The sequence below is a fragment of the Phoenix dactylifera genome, chromosome 17 (assembly GCF_009389715.1).
Source record: "Phoenix dactylifera cultivar Barhee BC4 chromosome 17, palm_55x_up_171113_PBpolish2nd_filt_p, whole genome shotgun sequence".
In the NCBI taxonomy this organism is placed as follows: domain Eukaryota; kingdom Viridiplantae; phylum Streptophyta; class Magnoliopsida; order Arecales; family Arecaceae; genus Phoenix; species Phoenix dactylifera.
In genome coordinates this window covers 13,526,028-13,535,686 of record NC_052408.1, presented here as the reverse complement: position 1 = coordinate 13,535,686, position 9,659 = coordinate 13,526,028, and positions in this window count along the sequence as shown.

Here is a 9,659-nt window from a genome sequence, read left to right as displayed (position 1 = left end):
CACGGGAAGGAAGGAAGAGGAGGGATGTCGCTCTTAGAAGGACCCCACCGGCATGAAGGGAATTATTGATATACGGTCAGGTTGTTTACGGCCGCGCGGCATCTGCCGTCGGTTGGCTTATGATGTCCGGCGGTTGGGCAGATGAGATAATTACGGGGTCCGGATTCCCTACGCTAGATAAATATAATAGGGCAAGAAAAAGATTACCCAATCCCGAAATTCTTGGGCGTTATAATCTTTAAATTTTTAAAAGTAATAGGACTCTAGAATTTTTAAATTTACCAGGAATTCAGGGATATATCTTTTTATCCCCTCAATTGCTTGCCAAACTTGAAAGGCATATCTTGCATTCAAAGAATTTGAAGTGATGCAAAGGTGATTTTCTATTTGGGAATTAAAAAGGAATTCGTTTATTTGTTGAGGAAAAAAAACTTGCAATTCATGCACAACATCATGTATACAAACTCCACCAAGAAAGTCTGCAAAAATGAGCCAATGAAAATGTATCATTATCTTGTCAGCAGCCTTCAAATGAAATTAGTTGGTTTAGATTTTAGGCTGCTCCATAAGCATTTCTGGTGAAGAATTCCCACAAGATGATAACGTCATGGAATTTTTATCGATCATTGGTAGGATTAAAATTTATACCTAGGTATATACTTGATTGACCAAATTGTCGCATGCCATCGATTGGGCGAGGCCAGGCCAGGCTATAAGGAGTTCGAGACAAGTTTATACTAAAACAAATAGAATGTGATCAGGCTAGGTAAGGCTAGAGGTAACATTTTGCTATCCTTTGCCCTAGGTGGGCTTAGAATAAACAAGTTCGTTCTCAAGCGAAATAATTACAAAGAATTATAACACCTCACAGTTGAACTTTTGGCCCATGCCCATCCTACCATGTTTGGCCCATATGCTTACACAGAACATATGTGCGTTTAGATCCAGGTGACCAAGGACCAACCTAAGTTGAGCTTCTTCCATGGCCCCATGCATCACCTGTGCCAACAAAGTAATCCAAACTTCAACCACAATTTACCCAATTACGTTATCTCTTCATCTACATCTGTTGAGGTGATGATAGTAAATGGCTTTAGTATGATATAGACTAATAATTAGTTCCAAGAATACTGAGTGGAACCATGGATATTCTCTATTCCTATTCTTTGTACTTCAAAAACACATGTTCCAGTGGATTGGGCTGGCCTGGAAGTCCCCTACCATTGGAATTGCATCCATGGGCCTTTATATCCATTTCATAATATTAGGTAATAAATTTTCATGCAACAACTTTTTTAATTTTTGTTTGTTTGTAGTCGTTCCTTATGCCATGGGTTTTGTTAGCCAAGACGAGAGGTACCCTAAAAGCTAAAAGCTGTGTCCGATAGAAAATCGGATTTGTTATCCACGACGAGAGGTACCCTAGAGGCTGTGTCTCGTAGAAAATTGGACAAACATAGGCAGCTCCTCCGGCGTGCAAGGGGGCTCGAAAGGAATTCGGGCTCAAGTCGGTTAAAAATATTTTAAGCCCATGCTCGGTCCATCAAACTAGGTCATCCTAGAGCTGGACAGGTTAAGCCAGCCATCTGTTGACCTAGCATGATGCTCACCCTTAACACTTAGCAGGAATCTCAAAGTGCTTGCCATTAAGCCCATGAATGGATGGTTAGTAATTTTATATTTGCAATCTGTTCAGATTCCACACCAAACAGTGCTGATTTGTTAATGGATCTTCTGCTAGGGCCAAGTCATTTATGAGCTAACCTGAAGATTTCACCAGTGACTTCATATGAATATTACTTTTGGATCAAAATAATATAAGTTGCACTATACAGTTGCATAGTCTGCTATATGATAAATATATTATCTAATTAAGATATTGTTGTCGGCATCATGAGTATAATGCTTTATATTTGTGCAGCCTACATGTGACAGATATATTATCTCAAGTGCATGCTAGCATGGGACAAAAACACTACTGCGGTCCAAAACCCTCAGACCTCTCTTCTCCCCCCATGCCTCCCTTACACTCCTCGTGTCGTTCCATGCCGGTGGCCCGTTGCCAACCCACTGATGGTAAAAGATAATTACACTGAAGCCCATACTAATAATAAACATGATCATGTTGAAATCTAGATTATTTTTTTTTTTGTTTTTTGTTTTTTTTGGTACGACGGCGGCTCACACATTATTGATATGGATGCGACCAATAAAATCAGAAAATAGCAAACTACAAAAGCTATTGTCCATTCAGATAAAACCTTCAAAGTGGTGGGCTGCATATACAGCCATTCAGTCGGCGGCTCCGTTTGCCTTCCTATAGACGTGTGAGGTCTGGTGGGAGTCGCACTCCCTCAGCAATCTACATATCTCTTGGATCATCGGCCACTCCTCAACTATGCATTTTCGGTCTTGGATTCACTCAACCACTGTGGTCGAATCGCCCTCAAAGATGATGCAATTTGGGCACGTGCCGCTGTACCTTTTTATTCAGTTGTAAATTGTTGGTAGAAATTATTTTTGCATACCTACAAAATTGTTATCTCAGATGCAAGGGCCTACCGTTAAGTGATGTGCAGGATATCGGTGGTGCAGAATTGGCTATGTCATTGTGTTTCCATGTACAATAAATTTGCCAAGTCCAATGTGGTTTCTAAATAGGGTTTGTGTCTACGCCTTCTCTTGAGCTCCTCTCATATTGTGAGAGAAGTGGCCTGTATCCTTGCTATCTAGTTGAAGTAGTCCCTGCTCATAGAACAAGTTGTGAAGAGGTATTTAATGCATAAAATGGAAAATAGCAAGTGGACAATTTATGGCCAACCAACCTGAGAAGTTGGTGACTCGGAGACTAAATTTCCATCATATCATGTGCAGTACATTAGGAATTGCGAGTCACACTCTAGGTTGCAGCCAAAACCAACATGATAGGCCAAATCCACGTTAGTAATGCATTGTGCTGTAAACAATCCCCTCTAACAGTCATTATTTAAACAGTATTTGGGGCCGAGGATGGGAGCTGTGGAGGTATGGGATTCGCCATCTGAGACCATGGCACTATATTAGTTGCAGCGAGGGGTCGGCGGATCTTCGACTCGTCAGTGGTGTGCGCCGAGCTTAGACTTACCTGGGATGATGTCTTTTTATGCGAGGCGGATACTGGGCACAGATCATATCATTCTCGAGGGAGATTCGGCCACGGTGCTTGAGTGGATCCGAAGTTAGGGACATATAGCGGAGGACTGGCCAGTGATCCACGAGATTCGTAGATTGCTGAGGGAGCTCGACTCTCACGCCACGCACGTTTCCAGAAAGGCAAACGGTGCTACAGATTAGTTTGCTTCCTTTGCGGCTCACCACTCTAGAGATTTCGTCTGGGTGAACAGTGCGTCTATGTCAAGGCTTTTAGCTAGTTTTTTATTTTCTAATTTTGTTGGTTGCATCTACATCTACTGTGTGTGAGACACCATTGTACAAAAAAAATAATATTTAATTTTTTGTATTTAAATCACTGTTGTAATATATATTTAAAACCATTATAATGAAATAATAACCGAGAAAGTAACATTATTAACTTTCCTTTCACTTTGCATCGAAGAGAAATTTTTTTCTTTTTTAACATTACAATCGTTGTTAGGGGAAAAATTGATGACATAATGGCACCGCCGGCATGTTACTTTAATTAAGCATGGGCCACGTATGCAAAATTAGGTGTTGCTGCCATAATTATTGGGACATATATAGTTGGCATGATTTTAAATTTGGATAAACAACATTGATGACGGTGATGTTCGCTAGATTGCTAAGTATAAGTGAGACTGCTTGTCTCACAATTTTAATTTTAAAATATACATCTGATAAGTTAGACGATGTAGCTTAAGGTCTATGTAGTTGCGTTCAATTAGAACTATTGTTGTTCTACTTATTGTGACTAATTCAGAATCCAGTGTTGAGCATTACATATAAAAGAAACAAGTTGTTGCTTCCAAAAATTTAACTATCGATGCTGCATAATCATTCCATATCATCAAGTCAGTAGGATTCATACAAGATGATATACCGGGAACAATACTATGATCAAAACTAGCAATTGCACATATATTTAATTTCTAAATTTGTTCATGTATAGTTATTAAAATTGCTAACGATGTACTCATGTGCATACAAAAGCCACCTACAGAAACATGGATTTTAAACATTATACTTTACGTCCAACTCTTCACCTATGTCTGAATTTAATATATTTTTTAGATTTTTTTTTTGTCCATCAAGCCTATACCATCAAGCTCTTTCTCAACAATTAAGTACACCCTGATGCAAATATTTGGCACTTGTTTAGCGGTTGTATCTCCTTTCACGCGAGACATATTTATTGGGAGACGAACGATGTTGTGGATTGAATAGTTTCGTATGGCAAATCATTTTAGTGAATTCGTCTATTCCTCTCATGCTCATATTCCTATAACTTTTGGGAACATCTTATTTTTCAATTTTTTTTGAAGGAATTTTTTTGTATGAATACCTTCTATAAATTTAAATTTGCATGAATACCTTCTTAAAATTTATATTTATTTGTACCCTTATTGGACACTTTTTTTCTTGCACAAATGCCCCTAATATAACGTTTCTTCTAATACTGTTAATAAAAACCATATTAAAATAAAATAAATAATTGAAATTATTTTTTTGTCCGCTGTGATCGCCTTATAAATATATTTTTTGCATATTTACCTATTAAGAATATTTTAGTTATTTTAATTTGAAACTATTAATTTTTTTAACAGTGTTAAATGTCGTGGATACATATGCAAAAATAAGGATAAAAAATAGGTATAATAGCAAAATAAGTATTTTCTGAGAATATATATATATATAAATATTAATTTTGAAAAGATATTTATGTAAAATTTTATATTTACGAGGATATTTATGTATTTTTCTTTTGGGGGGGGGGGGGGGGATATATTCACGTCTGGCAGTGTGATGCGCCGTCTCAGCTCCTTCCACTGGAGTGGTTATACCATTTTCGGCATAAGCAACTTCGCGATATTAAACTGTTCGCCGACTCATAAAGTTTTTTTTTAATTGGAGATGATTTCGTCATCACACGTGTTTTTTATGAGATTTCGATCGAAGAAACCCAAGAAACTTGCGGTTTCCCGCAGCTCCCCGTAGCCACCATTCCCAACATTTCGGCAGAAGTAAATCCACCCAACCTGCCACCCACTTGATTTGACTGCTACCTTCCCACGATGTAGGTGCAACCAGCGCCACTCATTTAATTGGCGCGCCCCCAAAAAATCCGACGGTTACGGGCACGATTTGATTGGTCGCTCAGCATGGTCCCTTTTTATTTTTTCCTCGGTACCGGCGCAGAATGCTCCGTCCGCACCGGTCTCAGTGGGTCCCACTTCCGGGGCTGGTGACCACGTGCAGCACGCAACGGCTAGCTCGCTATCTGGTATCGATCGGACCGCGGGTGCCTCGTTTCGTAACGTCTTTGTTTTTTATTTTTTTCCTGGTACGGTAACGTCCTTTTTTTTCTTTTTCACAAAAACAGCAGCTCACTCCTACCTGGCAGCTAACCAAAAGCGTGAGACACCACTACACGAATATCCCAAATAAAGCCTCCAATGTGGTGGGCGGCGAATGAAGCCACACAGTTCACCTCTCTATAGACATATGTGGCCTCATACAGACCACACTCAACTAAGAGCCTGCGAATGTCGCATAGCAACCGTCTGAAGCTGGCATCACGACCTCGGCCCCGAATCCACTCAACCACCATGGCCGAATCACCATCGAAAAGGATGTAGTCCGCCCCAAAATCTGCCTCGCATGGGTGACTCCCTTCCATGCTGCTCCGATCTCAGCCCCGATGACCGAGGCGTCAAATATCCTCCGGCCCCATCTGCTATCATCCTGGGTTCGTGGTCTCTAATGATGAAACCCACGCCATTAATGCTCCCATCCTCATCCATACTATTGTCAAAATTTATCTTGAGAATACTAAAAGATGGGAGCTCCCAAGAGACCAAATCTATCGTGGGCACTACTAGGGCAGGAAGGGGGCTCACGTCTCTGTTTTTTTACTAGCAAAAGGATCGAGTCCATTTGCCAAAAAAAAAAAAAGAATTGGGTGTTGGGTCCATCAAGTCATGTCTTGTGGTCCAGCTCCTAGATAAATTAATCAGAAGAGAACGCTGATGGATGATAGGAAAAAAAATTGTGGCATGATTCAGAAATCTACAGTCCGCGTATATATATAATTCGCAGCGATTTGTAGGTGCGATCACGTTTTGCGGTCTATGCGGCGGTTGGACATTGGTGACATACATCGGGGGACATGGGTGCCATGTGATATGCACATGGGGTTTCACTGCATTAGAGCACCTGGTGGTAGGTCTAGCTTTCTTTATTGCATTGTTTAGCGGCGCAGCTTCGGCTTGCTATGTACGAAATAGAAGGACATAGTTGTTGCTTGAGTGTAGGGTTTTGTTTATGATTTACCTTAAAGTTCATGCATAGCATATAATGTAATTAAATTTGTTTCCACCGCCCCATAAATCTAAAAGCGCAACCCAATACTTAGAATTAATAAAAATCCCTTTTATGCTGTTCTCTAGTATTCTCTGAGAGGTGTGTTATGATATGGATTTTTTGTGGGTAACATTAAAACTGTTAGAGTCCATGACATCAATTTTTTAAATAGGATTTATTATACCAATTTAATATAAATATATCTATGGGAACAGAAATATAAAAATATATAAAATATCAGAAGGAATATCTGTTACAACAATCTACAATGTAGTCTTCGTATGATTAGCCACATATGTTGCCATCCAGTTTGCAGGATTATTAGTTTTTCTATAAACATATGTCGCCTCATATGAACGTAGAGTTGTTCTCATTCTCCAGCAATCCAGTATTAAAAGATGAGAATTGGTGTCTATATTTGATGAGCTTGATAGCCACTAAACCACTATTAAAAAGTTCCCCACAAGAATAATATGAGAAGCTTTCAGCTGTTTCATAGCATATGTCAAATTTTTCCATGCAGCATGCAACTCTGCCATTGGTACTGTAACCTCAAATAGCTAATGTTGTTTGTTGCCATCAGCATAGTACTAACACTTTTTATAACAAAGCTAGTCCCACCAAAATTACCTCTGTTATGAACAATGTTATCATAGTTAACTTTGAGAAAACATGGGGAGTGGTGGCATCCAAGAAAAATATATCATCTATGAGAGCATAGAGTCTGTCAGAAGTTTTTTCGAGGCAGCTACTTACATATACTCCTGGGCTAAGGTGGAGGCTCTCATAAGGACCATTTTGAGAATACTTTGGAAGATATGTTTTTCTTGGCCAACCAAATCTAATAAGCAATGCATGACATTAGGACAACCTCAAAATTTCAGTTTTCGGTTACCTCTATAGGATCTATCTTTAATATTCTAGAGGAAAGTATCGATGGAGAGAATTGCAATAATAGCTATGTCTGAGAGAAAGGCCCATCTCCAGATCTAAGTCGCCAATCTGTAATCCAAATAACATGAGAGATAGATTCCTCAATATTAGGACATAAATCACAATGATTCGGAATACAAAGACCATGCTGATGTAAGATACCATGACATGATTATCGATTCTATGCAAATTTTCATATAAACAAAGCAATCATGGGATAAACATCAATTAAGATTTTTTTTGTAATTGGATAGTTTCTCAAAATTTATCATGCATCTAGTAATAAAGGCAATAAATAATATCTAGGTTTCCAAATAAGATGGTCAAAATAAAAAGTTTCATTTTTAGAAAATACTTTTATCATGCATATATCTCAATCCAAAAAAAGTCAGATGAAATGATTACAATTGAAATAGGTAGAAATCTGATCCATATTTTGTAAGAACAGATCTTACCGGTATAAATAAAGATATCGCAATCAATTCTATCATAAAATTAATGAAAAAAATGTTATTAGAATTCTTCAATTTACTATTATTTATTTTGAGAGATCCAAGTCAAACGGTTCAAAATACCCATTTTCTCGTAGGTGCTTTGTATTGGAGGTTTATCTTAGTTCAATCTCCCATTTTGATTGGTGCATCGGCTGACACTAGGTGATAAATACGCATGATTAGACTCTTTGATGTACCCATTTTGTCGGTCTGAATTGCAGATCCAATTGCATCCTCTTATTTGCGGGATGGTTCACTTATTCAAATAACGTAAAATTCACATAAATAAATTCCCTAAATAACGTTAGCTTTCCAAGACTTTTATTCATAAGTAACTCTCCAACAGTCAGTGCACGCAAGTCTTCATGTCTTCATGCACAACTATGATTGTTGAGACCATGGCGATGTTTTAAACGTTATAACGGCTATTATAATCGTTATAATAGTTGTTATAATAGTTTGAACCACCTCCATTATGTTATTCAGATAAATAACATAAAGAATAATATTTATTATTTTTCATTATAGCAAACCGCTATAACACAAATAATAACTACTATTTTCTCTGCAATTTCAATTTAGTAAAATAAATATTTATTTTAAATTTCAATTTCCTAAATTGATTATACATTCCAAATAATCTATTGTTTTATCTAAATAAAACGAGGAAAAAGATTAAACTGTTATTTTTTTCATTATTGAATGCTATGTTCCATTATGGTCCCATCATAACAACCATTATTTGAATAATTATTGTAATATTAAAATTAAAAATGTTACTTTTTGAGATAAATAATGATCGTTATAATTATTATAATAAGCTTCTGTAGCGCAGTAACATATCATTACAGACTATGGTTGAGAGGGTTATCATGCTACTTGAGGATTATTTTTTTTCACTTAAAACAGATGTTTCATACAGTACGTATATGAATACACCCAATAAAGTCAAAATACAAAAGCTCACGGAGTGCCAATGGCAACTCTCTCTCTCCAGACCAAAGGGTATACTTTGAGTGGTAGGCCGCGTAGGTAGCCACCCAGTCAGCCGTCCCATTAATTTTTCTGAATACATGCTTGGCCTGAAAGGCTCCTCCATCTCTCATCGTCATCCCTATGTCTCGGATCAGGAGATGATCATTTGAGAATTATTTTTACTATCAGGCATCTGTACTAAAATTTTTACGCACCCATCAAGCTGGACCCACACTCATTGTCAAACTTGGTCAAGGATGCATCCATTCCAGTATCATCTGCACCTAAATCCAAAAAAAAAAAAGAAAAAAAAGAAGAAAAAGAAAGGGAAGGAGAGTGGTTTGGTAACGCTCAAGCTAAGAACGGCTCACACCTGCCCTCGGGTCAATCATCCAAATTGACCGTCAAGCGTTAGGTGCATTTAGCGGTGTGGCCTGATTCATGGTGGTTGACACGTAGATCGGGTGGTACGCGCGTGCTTCCGTCAGCGATGACGCCGAGGAGCTTAAAATCACTGTCTTCCTACGTTCTTTTCTTCTCGGTTTCTATTTTTTTTTTAACCGAAAACATGCAGCTTCATTCTTGATGGATATTATACAGGTTGTTAACATTGACGACCAGTATTATTAACATAAAAAGAGGTTCATCGTCAAACATTTGGAACACCCATCACATACGGGTGTGCTATATTAGACATTGGCCTTCTCTCGATGACAATCA